The sequence below is a fragment of the Coregonus clupeaformis genome, unplaced genomic scaffold (assembly GCF_020615455.1).
Source record: "Coregonus clupeaformis isolate EN_2021a unplaced genomic scaffold, ASM2061545v1 scaf2226, whole genome shotgun sequence".
NCBI lineage: Eukaryota > Metazoa > Chordata > Actinopteri > Salmoniformes > Salmonidae > Coregonus > Coregonus clupeaformis.
The window spans coordinates 19,159-41,775 of NW_025535680.1; positions in this window are offsets into that span (position 1 = coordinate 19,159).

Consider the following 22,617-nt stretch of genomic DNA (forward strand, 5'->3'; position numbering starts at 1 on the left):
CATGTTGGTATTACAGATTGAGTCAGGGAGAGGTTGAAAATGTCAGTGAAGACCCTTGCCATCTAGTCAGTGCATGCTCTGAGTACATGTCTGGTAATCCATCTGTCTTATTTTCATCGGCTATGCAGAGCGTGATCACACAATCGCCCGGAACAGCTGCTGCTCTCATGCATGGTTCAGTGTTGCTTGCTTCAAAGCGAGCATAGAAGGCAATTAGCTCGTCTGGTAGGCTCGTGTGACTGGGCAGCTCGCGGCTGGGTTTCCGTGATAGTTTGCAAGCCCTGCCACATCCGACAATTTGATCTTAGTCCTGTATTGAAGCTTTGCCTGTTTGATGGTTAGTCGGAGGGCGTAGCGGGATTTCTTATAAGCGTCCGGACTAGTGTCTCGCTCCTTGAAAGCGGCAGCTCTAGGCTTTAGCGCAGTGTAGATGTTGCCTGTAGTCCATGGCTTCTGGTTAGGATATGTACGTACGGTCACTGTGGGGACGATGCACTTATTAATGTCTGATATGGTAAACTCCTCAATGCCATCGGATGAATACCGGAACATATTCCAGCCTGTGCTAGTGAAACAGTCCTGTAGCTTAGCATCCGCTTCATCTGACCACTTCCGTTTTGAGTGTGTCACTGGTACTTCCTGTTTGAGTTTTTGCTTGTAAGCACTAGAAGTAAAGGTGATCTAGAGTTGTACAGGTGACATGCTGGTAGAAAATAGGAAAACAATATTTACGTTTTCCTTCATTAAAATCACTAGGAGCGCCGCCTCTGAGAGAGTATTTTTTTGGTTTACTTATGGCCTTATATAGCTCGTTGAGTGCGGTCTTAGTGCCAGCATCGGTTTGTGGTGGTAAATAGATAGCTACGAAAAATATAGATGAAAACTCTCTTGGTAAATATTGTGGTCTACAGTTTATCATGAGGTATTCTAACTCAGGCGAGCAGAACCTCGAGCCTTCCTTAATATTAGTACAGTTCTTCAGATCATGTTGATAGGATAGTCTTGAATGGAGCTCATCCAGTTTATTCTCCAGTGATTGCATTTTTGCCAATAGAATGGAGGGTAGAGGCGGTTTATCCACTCACCGACATAGTCTCTTTAGGTATCCCGCATGCTGGCCTCTATAACGCTGCCTCTTCCGAGTGTCAGGGATTTGGGCCTGGTCCAGAATAAGCAGTATGTCCTTCGCCTCTGATTCATTGAAGTAGAAATGCTCATCCAAGTCGAGGTTAGTAATCGCTGTTCTGATGTCCAGAAGCTGTTCTCGATAATAGGAAACGATGACAGAAACATAATGTTTAAAAAAAGTTACGATCAGTGCAAAAAATTAATAATAATAGTACAATTGGTCGCGAGCCCGTAAAACGCCTGCTATTCCCTCCAGCGTCATTCTTTCTTGATCGTTGACAAAGAAAATCCAGACTACTGTCACATCCTGACTTATGGGACTCTTGTATGTTGAGTCAGGGTGTGGAAATCTATGTTGTATGTTCTATGTTTAGTTCTAGTTGTTCTACTTCTATGTTTGGCCGGGTGTGATTCCCAATCAGAGGCAGCTGTCGCTCGTTGTCTCTGATTGGGGATCATACTTAAGTAGCTTGTTTGGTATCATTAGTTGTGGGATCTTGGTCCGTGTAGAGGCGTGTTTTGGGTTTAGCCTGAGGACTTCATGTTACGTTGTTTTGTTTGTGTGTTTATCATTGTAAATAAACATGTATGCATTTCACGCTGCGCCTTGGTCTGACCCATCCTTCAACGAATGTGACAACTACATAGAAGAGGTGAAAGGGCGCTGGGAGTGCTTTCAGACCAAAGTGGCCTTCTACGGGGTTGGTAAGAAGCTAATGAAGCCACCAATGGCCACTCTTGACAAAGGTAAGAATATTGCCTCTATGTTCCATATGAACTGCTGCATTAATGTGATGGGCATTGTTTTACTGTAGGCGTTGGGGGTCACAGGGAGGGAGGGAGGGAGGGAGGAGATTGGTAACAGGTGTTCTAGACAGGTATACTCAAAACTCCTGCTCTCCGTTTCTTATCATCTCTCTGTTTCTCCCTTTCTCCCTCCATGTAGAAGAGCATGCCATGTTTCCATCATCTCATAAGAAGAAGTCTGAGCTTGAAGCTCTGCTTCATGTCCTGAAGGTAAATATGTGCAGTATATCAAGCCCTTATGTGATCTATAATGTACACTCCTTCATATTATTATAATTTTTTTTAAATATCTGCCTTAAACGTTATTGTTCATGATTCATTAGACTCCGTTCCATTGTTCAATTTGCTAATACCCTCATTTTCTTTATTACTATTTTACGTTTAGCCGTTGGAGGACTCAGAGACTTACCTGCAGAAATGGTCCCTCTCCTGCCCTGTCCTGATCGTTGGATGGCCCGGAGATTTACCTGCAAAAAAGGTTCCTTTCCTGCCTCGTCCTGATCGTTGGAGGACCCAGAGACTTACCTGCAGAGATGGTCCCTCTCCTGCCCTGTCCTGATTGTTGGGGAAGGTCCTAACTGCATAGAGGCAGTTGGAACCTGTCCAGTCACCACCTTCCCCACAACCCAGCTGCAGGAGGGGGTGCTCTATCTCATTGGCTTCCACTATGGCCCCCATATGACCTATCCAAAGACTATTTCAACACTCCTCTCAGTCCTCCAAACAGAAGTGCTGAAAGATGGGATCCATGATGGAGACACCACCATGTCCTACAAAAAGGCCATGGCGGGAGTGGGAAAAATGATTTTGGACAATAGACTAACACTTCTCCACCCTTCCTACATTCTGTCCCCATCCACTCCCCTTAAGCCCAACCCTTCCGACAGCCTGTCCCCATCTACTCCCCATAAGCCCTAACCCTTCCTACATTCTGTTCCCATCCATACTCTACCAGTTTCTTTTAAATACATGTAAAAAAATAAATAAAAAAAAACGACGTTTCCTGATCTTTCTTATATCTCTCAGATATATGACAGACACTTCAGAACAGTGGGACTATCTGTTGTTCCATGTAGTGAATCTGTTATTCAATGCGTTTGTATGGGCTGATAGGAGTAATGCCAAAAATGTTGGCCTGCTATGACTCCTATTAGACAGGGTTTAGACTCTTATGGGTTAAAGCGACTGTCCAGTGAGAATCGTGTTTTACAAACTCTTTGTGTGTACATTCGATGTGAAGAAAAAGCTGACTCTCAAAACATCTCTTCCCAGAACTGTATCTGAACATTCCTCACCGGAAATGGCACAAAAAAAAAATCCTTTCCCTTTCTTATGTAACATGTTTATTGCATTTTTATTGGTAGTTGAAAGTAGCTATAATGTTGATAATCCAATCAATTTGAACTTGGATGCTTTGCTTGAATCGCTTCTCCCCAAGTCTAGCATGCTGTCTGTGTCTGTTGTGCTGTTACTGTAGGAAGTTGCTTGATATTTCAACAAAGGTGAAATCAAACACATGTTTACAGTCAACAGATATACATACGTAAATTCCATTACAAATGTTTTCACAAAATGCATTATCTTGGCTGCAAAGAAGTGATTGTGTACGGTAGATCAGTATCAAGTACATTCAGAAGCACTGGACAGTCGCTTTAACCCTGGTCTCAATCCAAATAATTGGATTACAGGTATTCCATCACAAAAAATGTTGTTCATGCTGTGTTAGATGTGGGTTGGGGCTGTTGCAATTCTAACCATAACTAATTGTGAACTTTTCAAATTATAATTGATGTGTTCCAGTTTTATGTTTGAATTATCACAAAATATAGACCATGGTTTATTTCGTAACGTCAAAACTTATGTTGGACAAGAAATACAATAAAAAGCAAAAGCCTATGCTTTCACTTTTTAGTTAATTAATGTTTAGGTTCATTGTGAAGTGCAATATGTTGAAGTACATTGTGGAGTGCACCATGTTAAAATACATTTATTTGAAAAGGAATTAGTTCTTGTTTAAAGTGGTTTGCCCTCATTTTTCTATACCGTAAGATTCTTGAAACAAGTCTAGTTCATCCAATTTCAGTCTTATTGTCAGCCTCTTGTGCATGTTTTAGTTCATTGTGTCGTTTTGATTATAGACATTTTCATCAAAGATTAAGGTATGGGTTTGGGAAAAAAGTGAAAAATGCTTGATTTAAGGGTTTTTGCTTAATTATTTAAATATTTCACAAAACTAGCCATGTTTAAAATTAGACTGAATTGCTTGAAATCACTTATTTTAAGATTGAAGGGGTTTCTAGTCAACTACATATTTTGTCTTATTTTAAGAAAGTAGGAAGAGTAGGAGTATCTCTGTGCACTAGTAGATAATTTTGCTTACTTTTAGCATTTCTTTCCTTTATTTGGGAATGAATTGTCTTGTTTTTGGCATGTCATTCTTGCAGTGTAGAACCAAAAGGGTTCTACCTGGTACCAAAAAGGGTTCTGCAGGCACTGCAGAAACGGCATGTAAAAACTAGGGGAGGCTGTTCTGCTTCTGACAGGGGTGTGTGTTTCAAGTTTAAGTTTTTAATGTCACATGCACAAGTATAGTGAAATGCCTTTCTTGCAAGCTCTAAACACAACAATGCAGCAGTCAATAACAATGTAATACTAAAAAATAACAAGGTAGAACAAAAATAAGAAATAAGAAGATCACGAGAAAGCAATTAAGCATACCATATACAGGGTCAGTTCCAGTACCATATTTACAATAATAAATTGGTCATTTAGCAGACGCTCTTATCCTGAGCGACTTACAGGAGCAATTAGGGTTAAGTGCCTTGCTCAAGGGCACATCAACAGATTTTTCACCTAGTCGGCTTGGGGATTAGAACCAGCAACCTTTCAGTTTCTGGCACAACGCTCTTAACCACTAAGCTACCTGCCGCCAGGGATACTGGAGTGATAGAGGTAGATATGTATAGGGGTAAGGTGACTAGGCATCAGGATATATGATAAACAGAGTAGCAGCAGCGTATATGATGATTGTCTGTGAGTGGGTGTGCGTGTGCATGTGCATGTGTTTAGAGTCAGTATCAATGTACACTGAGTGTACAAAACATTAGGAACACCTTATTTTTTAAAAATCCTTATTTAACCTGTCTCCTCCCCTTAATCTACACGATTGAAGTGGATTTAACAAGTGACATCAATAAGGGATCATAGATTTCACCTGGGTTCACCTGGTCAGTCTATGTCATGGAAAGAGCAGTGTATGTGCATATTACGTGTGTGTGAGCAAATTATGGAGTGAGTGTTTGTGTGTGTGTTGGAGTGTCAGTGTGTGTAGGGCCCTGTGAGTGTGTATTGAGACACTGCAAAAAATAAAATAGAAGGGTCAACTCTGATAGTCTGTGTAGCCATTTTGTTAGCTATTTAGCAGTCTTATGGCTTGGGGATAGAAGCTGTTCAGGAGCCTGTTGGTGTCAGACTCCGTGCACTGATACCGCTTGTTGTGCAGAAGCAGAGAGAACAGTCAATGGCTTGGGTGGCTGGAGTCTTGAGAGATTTACCGGGCCTTCCTTTCACACCGCCTGGTATAGAGGTCCTGGATGGCAGGGAGCTCGGCCCCAGTGATATACTGGGCTGTCCGCATCACCCTCTGTAGCGCCATGCGATCGAGGTCGGTGCTGTTGCCATACCAAGCAGTGATGCAACCAGTCAAGATGCTCTCAATGGTACAGCTGTTTTGAGGATTTTAGGGCCCATGCCAAACCTTTTCAAGCTCCTGAGGGGGAAGAGGCACAGTTGCCCCTTATTCACAACTGTGTGCATGTGTGTGGACCATTTTAAGACCTTATTGATTTGGACACAGAGGAACTTGAAGCTCTCGGCCCACTTCACTGCAGATGTGGATGAGGGCGTGCTCACCCCCACATTTCCTGTAGTCTACGATCAGCTCCTTGGTTTTACTGACGTTGAGGGAGAGGTTGTTGTCCTGGCACCACACGTCCAGATAACTGACCTTCTCCCTGTAGGCTGTCTCATTGTCGCCGGTGAGCAGGCCTACAACCGTCGCGTCATCAGCAATCTTGATGATGGTGTTGGAGTCGTGCGTGGCCATGCAGTTGTGGGTGAAGGAATACCTATGAGAAAATGGAGGGGACTAAGCACACACACCCCTTTGGGGCCCCCGTGTTGAGGGTCAGCGTGGCGGAGGTGATGTTGCCTACCCTCACCACCTGTGGTGGGCCCGTCAAGAAGTCCAGGATCCAGTTGCAGAGGTAGGTGTTCAGTCCCAGGGTCCTAAGCTTGGTGAAGAGCTTGGAGGGGACAATGGTGTTGAACGCTGAGCTGTAGTCAATGAAGAGCATTTTCACATAGGTATTCCTTTTATCTAGGTGTGTGAGGGCAGTGTGGTATGCAAATCTAGGGTGTCTGGGATTATGGATTTGATGTGTGCCATAACCAGCCTCTCAAAGCACTTCATGATTACAGATGTGAGTGCTATAGTGCGGTAGTCATTGTGGCGTGAAGCCTTAGAGTTCTTGGGAACAGGTGTCCATGAGTTGAGGTCTGCTCCTGTGAATGAAAATTCAAAAGTTATCTATGTACAGTGAGGGAAAAAAGTATTTGATCCCCTGCTGATTTTGTATGTTTGCCCACTGACAAAGACATGATCAGTCTATAATTTTAATGGTAGGTTTATTTGAACAGTGAGAGACAGAATAACAAAACAAAAATCCAGAAAAACGCATGTCAAAAATGTTATAAATTGATTTGCATTTTAATGAGGGAAATAAGCATTTGACCCCTCTGCAAAACAGTACTTAGTACTTGGTGGCAAAACCCTTGTTGGCAATCACAGAGGTCAGACGTTTCTTGTAGTTGGCCACCAGGTTTGCCCACATCTCAGGAGGGATTTTGTCCCACCCCTCTTTGCAGATCTTCTCCAAGTCATTAAGGTTTCGAGCCTGACGTTTGGCAACTCGAACCTTCAGCTCCCTCCACAGATTTGCTATGGGATTAAGGTCTGGAGACGGGCTAGGCCACTCCAGGACCTTAATGTGCTTCTTCTTGAGCCACTCCTTTGTTGCCTTGGCTGTGTGTTTTGGGTCATTGTCATGCTGGAATACCCATCCACGACCCATTTTCAATGCCCTGGCTGAGGGAAGATTTGACGGTACATGGCCCCGTCCATCGTCCCTTTGATGCGGTGAAGTTGTCCTTAGCAGAAAAACACCCCCAAAGCATAATGTTTCCACCTCCATGTTTGACGGTGGGGATGGTGTTCTTGGGGTCATAGGCAGCATTCCTCCTCCTCCAAACACGGCGAGTTGAGTTGATGCCAAAGAGCTCCATTTTGGTCTCATCTGACCACAACACTTTCACCCAGTTCTCCTCTGAATCATTCAGATGTTCATTGGCAAACTTCAGATGGGCCTGTATATGTGCTTTCTTGAGCAGGGGGACCTTGCGGGCGCTGCAGGATTTCAGTCCTTCACGGCGTAGTGTGTTACCAATTGTTTTCTTGGTGACTATGGTCCCAGCTGCCTTGAGATCATTGACAAGATCCTCCCGTGTAGTTCTGGGCTGATTCCTCACCGTTCTCATGATCATTGCAACTCCACGAGTTGGGCAATGGACTAATAACGCAATCTTTACGCCGGTAAAGTAACAATTCATTTGCTGAGATGGTAAAGGTAACGTTACATTAACACATCATTTTAGGCAACTCCAACACTTAATGTTCAAATAGCTAACGTTACTTAGCCAGTCAACCAACATGCAACACACTAATGTTAGCAACGTCATTAGCTAACTTAGTAGCTAGCTAGCTAATGTTAGCTAGCCTGGGTAGGTAACTAGCAAGCTAGCTAACACAAAATGGCAGCTGACATCAGCCAGCTACACTATATATGCAATACAAGTCAAAAGTTTGGACCCACCTACTCATTCAAGGGTTGTTCTTTAATTTTACTATTTTCTACATTGTAGAATAATAGTGAAGACATCAAAACTATGAATGAAATAACACATATGGAATCATGTAGTAACCACAAAAGTGTTAAACAAATCAAAATAGAGTTTAGATTTTAGATTATTCTAAGTAGCCACCTGTCACGACTTCCTCCGAAGCTGCCACCTCTCCTTGTTCGGGCAGGCTTCGGCGTTCGTCGTCACCGGCCTTCTAGCCACTGTCGCTCCTCATCCCATCATTCCATTTGTTTTGTCTTGTTACTACACACACCTGGTTCATGTCCCCTCATCAGTACCTGTATAAGTGTTCCCTCTGCCCCCTTGTCTTTGTGTGTGATTGTTTATTGTGGAGGATAGCTAAGCTCGGTGGAGCTCCATGTACGTGTGCCTTGTATTTTTTTAGAGTGTTTGACGCATTTCTGCGTAACTCTGTATTTTTTGGAATGAAGCCTGTTATTCTGTGATTTACCCTCCTGCGCCTGACTCATTCGACATCACCTCATCACACCACCCTTTGCCATGATGACAGCTTTGCACACTCTTGGCATTCTCTCAACCAGCTTCACCTGGAATGCTTTTCCAACAGTCTTGAAGGAGTTCCCACAAATGGTGAGCACTTGTTGGCTGCTTTTCCTGTGGCGGTCCTCATGAGAGCCAGTTTCATCATAGCACCTGATGGTTTTTGCGAATGCACTTGAAGACACTTTCAAAGTTCTTGAAATGTTCTGTATTGACAGACCTTCATGTCTAAAGGAATGATGGACTGTCGTTTGTCTTTGCTTGTTTGAGCTGTTCTTGCCATAATATGGACTTGGTCTTTTACCAAATAGGGCTATCTTATGTATACCACCCCTACCTTGTCGCAACACAACTGATTGGCTCAAACGCATTAAGAAGGAAAGAAGTTCCACAAATTAACTTTTAACAAGGCACAGCTGTTAATTGAAATGCTTTCCAGGTGACTACCTCATGAAAGTGGTTGAGAGAATGCCAAGAGTGTGCAAAGCTGTCATCAATAGCTAAGGGTGGCTACTTTGAAGAATCTAAAATATATAATATATTTTGATTTGTTTAACACTTTTTTGGTTACTACATGATTCCATATGTGTTATTTCATAGTTTTGACATCTTCACTATTATTCTATAATGTAGAAAATAGTAAAAAGAAAGAAACAGCCTGCAATGAGTTGGTGTATCCAAACTTTTGACTGGTACAGTATGTGGACACCCCTTCAAATTAGTGGATTTGGCTATTTCAGCCACACCCGTTGCTGACAGGTGTATAAAATTGAGCACACAGCCATGCAATCTCCATTGACAAACATTGGCAGTAGAATAGCCTTACTGAAGAGCTCAGTGACTTTCAACGTGGCACCGTCATAGATGCCACCTTTCCAACAAGTCAGTTCATCAAATTTCTGCCCTGCTAGAGCTGCCCCAGTCAACTGTAAGTGCTGTTATTGTGAAATAGGAACGTCTAGGAGCAACAACGGCTCAGCGGCGAAGTGGTAGGCAACACAAGCTGACAGAACGGGACCGCAGAGTGCTGGAGCATGTAAAGCTTAAAAATGGTCTGTGCTCGGTTGCAACACTCACTACCGAGTACCAAACTGCCTCTGGAAGTAACGTCAGCACAAGAACTGTTGGCTCAACAGAACCCAACACAACTCTGGTGTCACCCCCATCCCCAGTCCTTCATCTACAAACAAAGAAGAGTTGTGACAGCAAATAAACATCCGAAAACATCAGAGCTGACACACACACACACACACTCACTCAGGCACACACACAAACATAGGGCACTGACTCAAATGTACGTAGACAACAAATGTAGGATCTTAATTTAAACCAGTTTACTACAGCGGGAAATAGATCTTGCAGCAACAAAACATTTGAATGATTATGTGGATTATAACTAATGGACAATTCTGTAGGGGTTAACACAGTTTTCGTAAGGGAAAATCAAGTCTGAAATTTCAAAGTGGAAGTTACAAACTTCAGAGGCCTTTTTAAACCTCAAATACATTACACGTTTTAAATGTCCTGCATTGCAGGAAAGTTGTCCTGCAACAGGGCGAACAAATTAAGATCCTACATCTGTAATGCCGGTAATACTGAATACTTTACTGTAAACAGCAGTTACCATAAACACAGACCTGACATAATATATGATAACAAGAGATCAAAAGCCGCCTCCTCCCATCCATGTACATCCCATGTTGGGAAGAAATCACAACATAGCCTTCTGAGGCTCTTACATAACGCTTCTAACGCCACAACAACCCCCAGTAGCCATCTGACATGGTTAGCAACGGTCCTGTAGGAACCTGGGTGATGTCACTGTGATAAACACAAGAGAAACCTCTTAAGGATATTCTCCTTTTTCAATCTCTTATCCAGAGGAAATGTATTTTTTCATCAAATAATTTTGTTTCACACTGAAATGAACAAAATGAATGAAATTGGCTCATAAACCGGTTGAAATGGCTAGTAGTGATAAATAGGTGTTTATTGAAACAGGGCTACAGATCAACTAGGGGAGAAACTATATTTTCTATAGTCATGCAGGTAAAATTAATTATATATAAACTACGTTTTTATCATGTTGTAACTTTGTCTGGTAACTAAAGATCAGTATTCTGATTCTGTAATTAGCCCACCCAACAACCTCATCCCCATATTGTTATTTATTTTGCTCATTTGCACCCCAGTATCTCTATTTGCACATCATCTTCTGCACATCTATCACTCCAGTGTTAATACTAAATTGTAATTATTTTGCACCATGGCCTATTTATTGCCTTACCTCCATAACTTACTACATTTGCACACACTGTATATAGATTTTCTATTGTGTTATTGACTGTAAGTTTTGGTTATCCCGTGTGTAACTCTGTATTGTTGTTTTTATCGCACTGCTTTGCTTTATCTTGGCCAGGTCACAGTTGTAAATGAGAACTTGTTCTCAACTGGTTAAATAAAGGTTTTAAAAAATATATACTTTCTGGCAGACAAGGGACCAAAATAAGTAAATGTTCAGAAGTAAAAGCATTTATTTAAAAAAATGACAGGTGAAAAGTTTTAGAACACCTACTCATTCAAGGGTTTTTCTTTATTTTTACTATTTTCTACATTGTAGAATAATAGTGAAGATATCAAAACAATGAAATAACACATATGGAATCATGTAGTAACCAAAAACGTGTTAAACAATCCAAATATATTTTATATTTGAGATTCTTCAAACAGCTTTGCACATTCTTGGCATTCTCTCAACCAGCTTCATCTGGAATGCTTTTCCCACAGTCTTGAAGGAGTTCCCACATACAGTGGCTTGCAAAAGTATTCAACCCCCTTGGCATTTTTCCTATTTTGTTGCATTACAACCTGAAATTAAAATGGAATTAATGGGGGTTTGTATCATTTCATTTACACAACATGCCTACCCATTTGAAGATGCAAAATATTTTTTCTTGTGAAACAAACAAGAAATAAGACAAAAAAACAGCAAACTTGAGCGTGCATGACTATTCAGCCCCCCACCCCCACCCCCCATACCACAGATTCTCAATTGGATTGAGGTCTGGGCTTTGACTAGGCAATTCCAAGACATTGAAATGTTTCCCCTTAAACCACTCAAGTGTTGCTTTAGCAGTATGCTTAGGGTCATTGTCCTGCTGGAAGGTGAACCTCCGTCCCAGTCTCAAATCTCTGGAAGACTGAAACAGGTTTCCCTCAAGAATTTCCCTGTATTTAGCGCCATCCATCATTCCTTCAATTCTGACCAGTTTCCCAGTCCCTGCCGATGAAAAACATCCCCATAGCATGATGCTGCCACCACCATACATCACTGCGGGGATGGTGTTCTCGGGGTGATGAGAGGTGTTGGGTTTGCGCCAGACATAGCTTTTTCGTTGATGGCCAAAAATCTCAATTTGAGTTTCATCTGACCAGAGTACCTTCTTCCATATGTTTGGGGAGTCTCCCACATGGCTTTTGGCGAACACCAAATGTGTTTGCTTATTTTTTTCTTTAATCAATGGCTTTTTTCTGGCCACTCTTCTGTAAAGCCCAGCTTTATGGAGTGTACAGCATAAAGTGGCCTTATGGACAGATACTCCAATCTCCGCTGTGGAGCTTTGCAGCTCCTTCAGGGTTATTTTTGGTCTCTTTGTTGCCTCTCTGATTAATGCCCTCCTTGCCTGGTCCGTGAGTTTTGGTGGGCGGCCCTCTCTTGGCAGGTATGTTGTGGTGCCATATGCTTTCCATTAAAAAAAGAAATTGATATAATGGTGCTCCGTGGGATGTTCAAAGTTTCAGATATTTTTTTATAATCCAACCCTGATCTGTACTTCTCCACAACTTTGTCCCAGACCTATTTGGAGAGCTCCTTGATCTTCATGGTGCCGCTTGCATGGTGGTGCCCCTTGCTTAGTAGTGTTGCAGACTCTGGGGCCTTTCAGAACAGGGGTATATATGCAGAGATAATGTGACACTTAGATTGCACACAGGTGGACTTTATTTAACTAATTTTGTGACTTCTGCAGGTAATTGGTTGCACCAGATCTTATTTAGGGGCTTCATAGCGATGGGGGTGAATACATATGGACGCACCACCTTTCCGTTATTTAGTTTTTAGAATTTTTTGAAACAAGTAATTTTTTTTCATTTCATTTTTCATATGGACTATTTTGTGTATGTCCATTACATGAAATCCAAATAAAAACCCATTTAAATTACAGGTTGTAATGCAACAAAATAGGAAAAACGCCAAGGGGGACGAATGCTTTTACAAGGCACTGTGTAGTCTGAAGTTTACATACACCTTATCCAAATACATTTAAACTCAGTTTTTCACAATTCCTGACATTTAATCCTAGTAAAAATTCCCTGTCTTAGGTCAGTTAGATCACCTCTTATTTTTAAGAATGTGAAATGTCAGAATAATAGTAGAGAGAATGATTTATTTCAGCTTTTATTTCTTTCATCACATTCCCAGTGGGTCAGAAGTTTACATACACCTTAGCCAAATACATTTAAACTTAGTTTTTCACAATTCCTGACATTTAATCCTAGTAAAAATTCCCTGTCTTAGGTCAGTTAGATCACCTCTTATTTTTAAGAATGTGAAATGTCAGAATAATAGTAGAGAGAATTATTTATTTCAGCTTTTATTTCTTTCATCACATTCCCAGTGGGTTAGAAGTTTACATACACTCAATTAGTATTTGGTAGCATTGCCTTTAAATTGTTTAACTTGGGTCAAACATTTCAGGTAGCCTTCCACAAGCTCCTGACAGAGCTCGTGTAACTGAGTCAGGTTTGTAGGCCTCCTTGCTCGCACACGCTTTTTCAGTTCTGCCCACACATTTTCTATAGGATTGAGGTCAGGACTTTGTGATATCCACTCCAATACCTTGACTTTGTTGTCCTTAAGCCATTTTGCCAAAACTTTGGAAGTATGCTTGGGGTCATTGTCCATTTGGAAGATCCATTTGCGACCAAGCTTTAACTTCCTGACTGATGTCTTGAGATGTTGCTTCAATATATCCACATAATATTCCTTCCTCATGATGCCATCTATTTTGTGAAGTGCACCAGTCCCTCCTGCAGCAAAGCACCCCCCAGCATGATGCTGCCACCCCCGTGCTCCACGGTTGGGATGGTGTTCTTCGGCTTGCAAGCCACCCCCTTTTTCCTCCAAACATAACGATGGTCATTATGGCCAAACAGTTCTATTTTTGTTTCATCAGACCATAGGACATTTCTCCAAAAAGTACGGTCTTTGTACCCATGTGCAGTTGCAAACCGTAGTCTGGCTTTTTTATGGCTGTTTTGGAGCAGTGGGTTCTTCCTTGCTGAGCGGCCTTTCTGGTTATGTCGATATAGGACTCGTTTTACCGTGGATATAGATATCTTTGTACCTGTTTCCTCCAGCATCTTCACAAGGTCCTTTGCTGTTGTTCTGGGATTGATTTGCATTTTTCGCACCAAAGTACGTTCATCTCTAGGAGACAGAACGCGTCTCCTTCCTGAGTGGTATGACGACTGCGTTGTCCCATGGTGTTTATACTTGCGTACTATTGTTTGTACAGATGAACGTGGTACCTTCAGATGTTTGGAAATTGCTCCCAAGGATGAACCAGACTTGTGGAGGTCTACAATCTTTTTTCTGAGGTCTTGGCTGATTTCTTTTGATTTTCCCATAATGTCAAGCAAAGAAGCACTGAGTTTGAAGGTAGGCCTTGAAATACATCCACAGGTACACCTCCAATTGACTCAAATGATGTCAATTAGCCTATCAGAAGCTTCTAAAGCCATGACATCATTTTCTGGAATTTTCCAAGCTGTTTAAAGGCACAGTCAACTTAGTGTATGTACATTTCTGACCCACTGGAATTGTGATACAGTGAATTATAAGTGAAATAATCTGTCTGTAAACAATTGTTGGAAGAATTACTTGTGTCATGCACAAAGCAGATGTCCTAACCGACTTTCCAAAACTATAGTTTGTTAACAAGAAATTTGTAGAGTGGTTGAAAATCGAGTTTTAATGACTCCAACCTAAGTGTACAGTGCCTTGCAAAAGCATTCATCCCCCTTGGCGTTTTTCCTATTTTGTTGCATTACAGCCTGTAATTTAAATGGATTTTTACTTGGATTTCATGTAATGGACACACACAAAATAGTCCAAATTGGTGAAGTGGAATGAAAAAAATTACTTGTTTCAAAAAATTTGAAAAAATAAATAACAGAAAAGTGGTGCATGCCAATTTATTCACCCCCTGTTATAATGACTTTTGATACAAGATTGGGGGCTACTTGTGCTAATCTTAGAAGGTGTATGTGATGGAATGGCCTGGCTAGGGTGACACACAATACCAAGTATGGGGATGCTATTGTGGTAGATGAGTGACACTCAATGATGGTTGGCAGATGTTGGAAGAAGCAGCTCGGAGAGAATTATATAAACTGAGAGATTTTCTATGGAAGTCATTCAGATGGCAGGAGGCTACGTCCGTACCGCCTGTCATTGAATCCATTATTGTAACCATTAAATAATGACTGAATCATCTCTCCATCTGTGTCCCATATTATCTTGCATCCTGAACTTCTCGATACCAGAAACTCATAACACCCCCTTTGCTATAAAGCCCTTAAATAAGATCTGGTGCAACCAATTATCTTCAGAAGTCACATAATTAGTTAAATAAAGTCCACCTGTGTGCAATTTAAGTGTCACATGATCTGTCACATGATCTCAGTATATATACCCCTGTTCTGAAAGGACCCAGAGTCTGCAACACCAATAAGCAAGGGGCACCACCAAGCAAGCGGCACCATGAAGACCAAAGAGCTCTACAAACAGGTCAGGGACAAAGTTGTGGAGAAGTACTGATCAGGGTTGGGTTATAAAGACATATCAGAAACTTTGAACATCCCACGGAGCACCATTAAATCCATTATTAAAAAATGGAAAGAATATGGCAACACAACAAACCTGCCAAGAGAGGGCCGCCCACCAAAACTCACGGACCAGGCAAGGAGGGCATTAATCAGAGAGCCATCAAAGATAACCCTGAAGGAGCTGCAAAGCTCCACAGCGGAGATTGGAGTATCTGTCAATAGGACCATTTTAAGCCGTACACTCCACAGAGCTGGGCTTTACGGAAGAGTGGCCAGAAAAAAGCCATTGCTTAAAGAAAAAAATAAGCAAACACGTTTGGTGTTCGCCAAAAGGCATGTGGGAGACTCCCCAAACATATGGAAGAAGGTACTCTGATCAGATGAGACTAAAATTGAGCTTTTTGGCCATCAAGGAAAACGTTATGTCTGGCGCAAACCCAACACCTCTCATCACCCCGAGAACACCATCCCCACAGTGAAGCATGGTGGTGGCAGCATCATGCTGTGGGATGGTTTTCATCTGCAGGGACTGGGAAACTGGTCAGAATTGAAGGAATGATGGATGGCGCTAAATACAGGGAAATTCTTGAGGGAAAGCTTTTTCAGTCTTCCAGAGATTTGAGACTGGGACGGAGGTTCACCTTCCAGCAGGACAATGACCCTAAGCATACTGCTAAAGCAACACTCAAGTGGTTTAAGGGGAAACATGTAAATGTCTTGGAATGGCCTAGTCAAAGCCCAGACCTCAATCCAATTGAGAATCTGTGGTATGACTTAAAGATTGCTGTACACCAGTGGAACCCATCCAACTTGAAGGAGCTGGAGCAGTTTTGCCTTGAAGAATGGGGAAAAATCCCAGTGGCTAGATGTACCAAGCTTATAGAAACATACCCCAAGAGACTTGCAGCTGTAATTACTGCAAAAGGTGGCTCTACAAAGTATTGACCTTGGGGGGGTGAATAGTTATGCACGCTCAAGTTATCCGTTTTTTTGTCTTATTTCTTGTTTGTTTCACAATAAAAAATATTTTGCATCTTGAAAGTGGTAGGCATGTTGTGTAAATCAAATGATACCAACCCCCCAAAAAATCCAATTTAATTTCAGGTTGTTAGGCAACAAAATAGGAAAAATGCGAAGGGGGGTGAATACCTTTGCAAGCCACTGTATGTTAACTTCCGACTTCAACTGTATATATGTCCTATACAAATGCCAATTGTCAAAAGATATTACTTAATACATTGCAGGAATTACCATTATAATACATAGGTTTGTTGCAAAATTACAAAATATTTATATATTTAATATCCAAAATGCATTACGCATACGAAGTAGCACAGTTCCCCTTTCGTTCAACATTACTGTTTGTGAGAGGTGGACGTAAAGGGTAGATTAAAAATTATTATCTCTATGATACAGTTAACAAATTCCCTTTAGTTCAAACCCAACGGAGCTTCAGGAGATGCTTTCTGTGAATATTAGGGGAGTCTGCGCTCATTTGCATAATATACCTGGCCAATTTAAAGGCACAGACAAAAGCAGCCAATTTCTGTGCCGTTGGCTTGATAAAATGAGGCATAAGTGTTGCTGGTCTATTTTAGAATTGAAAGCAACCATAATCATGGTATGTGGGTCAAATCAAATCAAATTGAATGTTATTTGTCACATGTGCCGAATACAACAGGTGAAATGCTGACTTACAAGACCTTAACCAATAATGCAGTTTTAATAAAATAGAGTTAAGAAAATATTTACTAAATAATTAAAATGTAAAAATCGTAACAAAATATAATAACAATAATGAGGCTATATACAGGGGGTACCGGTACCGAGTCAATGTGCGGGGGTACGGGTTAGTCGAGGTAATTTGTACATGTAGTTAGGGTTAAAGTGACTATGCATAGATAATAAATAGCGAGTAGCATTAGTGTAAAAACAAAGGGGTGGGTGGCGCCGTACGGTCGGATGCTGAGAAGTTGCCATACCAGGCGGTGATGCAACCGGTCAGGATGCTCTCGATGGTGCACCTGTAGAACTTTTTGAGGATCTGGGGACCCATGCCAAATCTTTTCAGTCTCCTGAGGGGGAAAAGGCGTTGTCGTGCCCTCTTCACAACTATTTTGGTGTGTTTGGACCATGATAGTTTGTTGGTGATGTGGACACCAATGAACTTGAAACTCTCGACCCGCTCCACTACAGCCCCGTCGAAGTGAATGGAGGCGTGTTCGGCCCTCATTTTCCTGTAGTCCACGATCATCTCTTTTGTCTTGCTCACGTTGAGGGAGAGGTTGTTGTCCTCACACCACGCTGCCAGGTTCTCTGACCTCCTCCCAATAGGCTGTCTCGTCGTTGTCGGTGATCAGGCCTACTACCGCTGTGTCGTCAGCAAACTTAATGATGGTGTTGGAGTCAAATTTGGCCACTCAGTCGTGGGTGAACAGGGAGTACAGGAGATGACTAAGCATGTTGAGGATCATTGTGGCAGATGTGTTGTTGCCTACCCTTACCACCTGGGGGCGGCCCGTAAGGAAGTCCAGTGTCACGATCGTCTGAGGAAGCGGACCAATACGCAGCGCGTTGAGTGAACATGATGACTTTATTTAATCAAAGCAACCACGAAAACAAATAAACGAATGACGATAGTGAAGTCCACAGTGACAAATGACTGTACATGGAACAAAAACCCACAAACACACAGTGAAACACAACAGTTTAAATATGGCTCCCAATCAGAGATAACGAGCCGACAGCTGACACTCGTTACCTCCGATTGGGAGTCAATGACCAAACATAGAAACCAACCCAACAGAAAAGCAAACATAGAAATACACCCAACAGAAAAATAACAACCCTGGCTCAAAATAAAAGTCCATAGAGCCAGAGTGTCACAGTACCCCCCCCTAAAGGTGCGAACTCCGGGCGCACCAGCATACAGTCTAGGGGAGGGTCTGGGTGGGCGTCTGTCCATGGTGGCGGCTCTGGCACTGGTCGTGGTCCCCACCCCACCATAGTCACTACCTGCTTACGTAGCCTCCTCCAAATGACCACCCCCCAACTAAACCCCACAGGATTAAGGGGCAGCACTGGACTAAGAGGCAGCACCGGACTCAGGGGCAGCACCGGACTAAGGGGCAGCACCGGGCTAAGGGGCAGTACCGGACTCAGGGGCAGCACCGGACTAAGGGGCAGCACCGGACTAAGGGGCAGCACCGGACTAAGGGGCAGCACCAGGATAAGGGACAGCACCAGGATAAGGGGCAGCACCAGGATAAGGGACAGCACCGGGCTAAGGGGCAGTACCGGACTAAATGGCGGATCCTGGCTGGCTGGCTCTGGCGGATCCTGGCTGGCTGGCGGATCCCGGCTGGACGGCTCTGGCGGATCCTGGCTGGCGGAAGGCTCTGGCTGATCCTGTCTGGCGGAAGGCTCTGGCTGATCCTGTCTGGCGGAAGGCTCTGGCTGATCCTGTCTGGCGGAAGGCTCTGGCTGATCCTGTCTGGCGGACGGCTCTGGCTCCTGTCTGGCGGAAGGCTCTGGCTGATCCTGTCTGGCGGAAGGCTCTGGCTGATCCTGTCTGGCGGAAGGCTCTGGCTGATCCTGTCCGGCGGAGAGCTCTAGCGGCTCCGGTCTGGCGGACGGCTCTGAAGGCTCATGGCAGACGGGCGGCTTTGCAGGCTCAGTACAGACGGGCAGTTCAGACGGCGTTGGGCAGACGGACAGTTCAGACGGCGTTGGGCAGACGGGCAGTTCAGGCGCCGTTGGGCAGACGGGCAGTTCAGACGGCGTTGGGCAGACGGACAGTTCAGGCCCCGTTGGGCAGACGGCAGACTCTGGCCGTCTGAGGCGCACCGTAGGCCTGGTGCGTGGTGCCGGAACTGGAGGTACCGGGCTGAGGACACGCATCTCAGGGCTAGTGCGGGGAGAGGCAACAGGGCATGCTTGGCCCTGGGGACGCACCGTAGGCCTGATGCGTGGTGCCGGAACTGGAGGTACCGGGCTGAGGACACGCATCTCAGGGCTAGTGCGGGAAGCAGCAACAGGGCATGCTTGGCCCTGGGGGACGCATCGTAGGCCTGATGCGTGGTGCCGGAACTGGAGGTACCGGGCTGAGGACACGCATCTCAGGGCTAGTGCGGGAAGCAGCAACAGGGCATGCTTGGCCCTGGGGACGCACATAAGGCCTAGTGCGGAGAGCAGGAACAGGCCGGGCTGGGCTGGCGACGCGCACCGTCTCCCTGGTGCGGGTGGCCGGAACAGGCCGGGCCGGGCTGGGCGGCGCACCGTATCCCTGGTGCGTGGAGCAGGAACAGGCCGGGCTGGGCTGGCGACGCGCACCGTATCCCTGGTGCGAGTGGCCGGAACAGGCCGGGCCGGGCTGGCGGGCGCACCGTATCCCTGGTGCGTGGAGTAGGAACAGGCCGGGCTGGGCTGGCGACGTGCACCGTATCCCTGGTGCGAGTGGCCGGAACAGGCCGGGCCGGGCTGGCGAAGCGCACCGTATCCCTGGTGCGTGGAGTAGGAACAGGCCGGGCTGAGCTGGCGACGCGCACCGTATCCCTGGTGCGAGTGGCCGGAACAGGCCGGGCCGGGCTGGCGAAGCGCACCCTATCCTTGGTGCGTGGAGCAGGAACAGGCCGGTCCGTACTGGGAACACACACCACTGGCTTTAACTGGGGATCAGGAACGGGCCGGACCGGACTGGTAACACACATCAGTCTCTCACGCCGTGCCGCAACAACTTCCCTTCCTCTACTCGCCAATGGCTCCCGTAATCCGATAGCCTTCTCTCCACGTCTCCCTGTAGCAGCCTCCTGCTGCCCAGCCGCCTGCCATGTGCCCCCCAAAAAACTTTTTGGGGTTGCCTCTCGTCCTTCCAACGATGATGGCCCTGCTGACGCCGTTGCTCCTCTCTCGCCAGGGCCTTGATCTTCCCCCAAGGTCCCTTGCCCCCGAGCATGTCCTCCCAGGACCACGATTTGCCCACCTGGGCCATCGCCAGCCTCTCGAGCTCCTTACCAGGCGCTTCCTCCCATGTCCAGCTGTCTTGCTCCTGGACACGCTGCTTGGTCCTTCTATGGTGGGTTTTTCTGTCACGATCGTCTGAGGAAGCGGACCAATACGCAGCGCGTTGAGTGAACATGATGACTTTATTTAATCAAAGCAACCACGAAAACAAATAAACGAATGACGATAGTGAAGTCCACAGTGACAAATGACTGTACATGGAACAAAAACCCACAAACACACAGTGAAACACAACAGTTTAAATATGGCTCCCAATCAGAGATAACGAGCCGACAGCTGACACTCGTTACCTCCGATTGGGAGTCAATGACCAAACATAGAAACCAACCCAACAGAAAAGCAAACATAGAAATACACCCAACAGAAAAATAACAACCCTGGCTCAAAATAAAAGTCCATAGAGCCAGAGTGTCACATCCAGGATCCACTTGCAGAGGGAGGTGTTTAGTCCCAGGTTCCTTAGCTTAGTGATGAGCTTTGTGGGCACTATGGTGTTGAACGCTGAACTGTAGTCAATTAACAGAATTCTCACATAGGTATTCCTTTAGTCCAGGTGGGAAAGGGCAGTGTGGAGTGCGATTGAGATTGCGTTATCTGTTGATCTGTTGGGGCGGTATGCGAATTGGAGTGGGTCTAGAGTTTCCGGGATGATGGTGTTGATGTGAGCCATGACCAGCCTTTCAAAGCACTTAATGTCTACCAACGTGAGTGCCACGGGGCGGTAGTCATTTAGGCAGGTTACCTTCACTTTCTTGGGCACAGGGACTATGGTCTGCTTGAAACATGTACAGTGGGGGGGAAAAGTTTTTAGTCAGCCACCAATTGTGCAAGTTCTCCCACTTAAAAAGATGAGAGAGGCCTGTAATTTTCATCATAGGTACATGTCAACTATGACAGACAAAATGAGAAAAATGTTTCCAGAATATCACATTGTAGGATTTTTAATGAATTTATTTGCAAATGATGGTGGAAAATAAGTATATGGTCAATAACAAAAGTTTCTCAATACTTTGTTATATACCCTTTGTTGGCAATGACACAGGTCAAACGTTTTCTGTACGTCTTCACAAGGTTTTCACACACTGTTGCTGGTATTTTGGCCCATTCCTCCATGCAGATCTCCTCTAGAGCAGTGATGTTTTGGGGCTGTCGCTGGGCAACACGGACTTTCAACTCCCTCCAAAGATTTTATATGGGTTGAGATCTGGAGACTGGCTAGGCCACTCCAGGACCTTGAAATGCTTCTTACGAAGCCACTCCTTCGTTGCCCGGGCGGTGTGTTTGGGATCATTGTCATGCTGAAAGACCCAGCCACGTTTCATCTTCAATGCCCTTGCTGATGGAAGGAGGTTTTCACTCAAGATCTTACGATACATGGCCCCATTCATTCTTTCCTTTACACGGATCAGTCGTCCTGGTCCCTTTGCAGAAAAACAGCCCCAAAGCATGATGTTTCCACCCCCATGCTTCACAGTAGGTATGGTGTTCTTTGGATGCAACGCAGCATTCTTTGTCCTCCAAACACGACGAGTTGAGTTTTTACCAAAAACTTATATTTTGGTTTCATCTGACCATATGACATTCTCCCAATCCTCTTCTGGATCATCCAAATGCACTCTAGCAAACTTCAGACTGGCCTGGACATGTACTGGCTTAAGCAGGGGCACACGTCTGGCACTGCAGGATTTGAGTCCCTGGCGGCGTAGTGTGTTACTGATGGTAGGCTTTGTTACTTTGGTCCCAGCTCTCTGCAGGTCATTCACTAGGTCCCCCCGTGTGGTTCTGGGATTTTTGCTCACCGTTCTTGTGATCATTTTGACCCCACGGGGTGAGATCTTGCGTGGAGCCCCAGGTCGAGGGAGATTATCAGTGGTCTTGTATGTCTTCCATTTCCTAATAATTGCTCCCACAGTTGATTTCTTTAAACCAAACTGCTTACCTATTGCAGATTCAGTCTTCCCAGCCTGGTGCAGGTCTACAATTTTGTTTCTGGTGTCCTTTGACAGCTCTTTGGTCTTGGCCATAGTGGAGTTTGGAGTGTGACTGTTTGAGGTTGTGGACAGGTGTCTTTTATACTGATAACAAGTTCAAACAGGTGCCATTAATACAGGTAACGAGTGGAGGACAGAGGAGCCTCTTAAAGAAGAAGTTACAGGTCTGTGAGAGCCAGAAATCTTGCTTGTTTGTAGGTGACCAAATACTTATTTTCCACCATAATTTGCAAATAAATTCATAAAAAATCCTACAATGTGATTATCTGGATTTTTTTTCCTCAATTTGTCTGTCATAGTT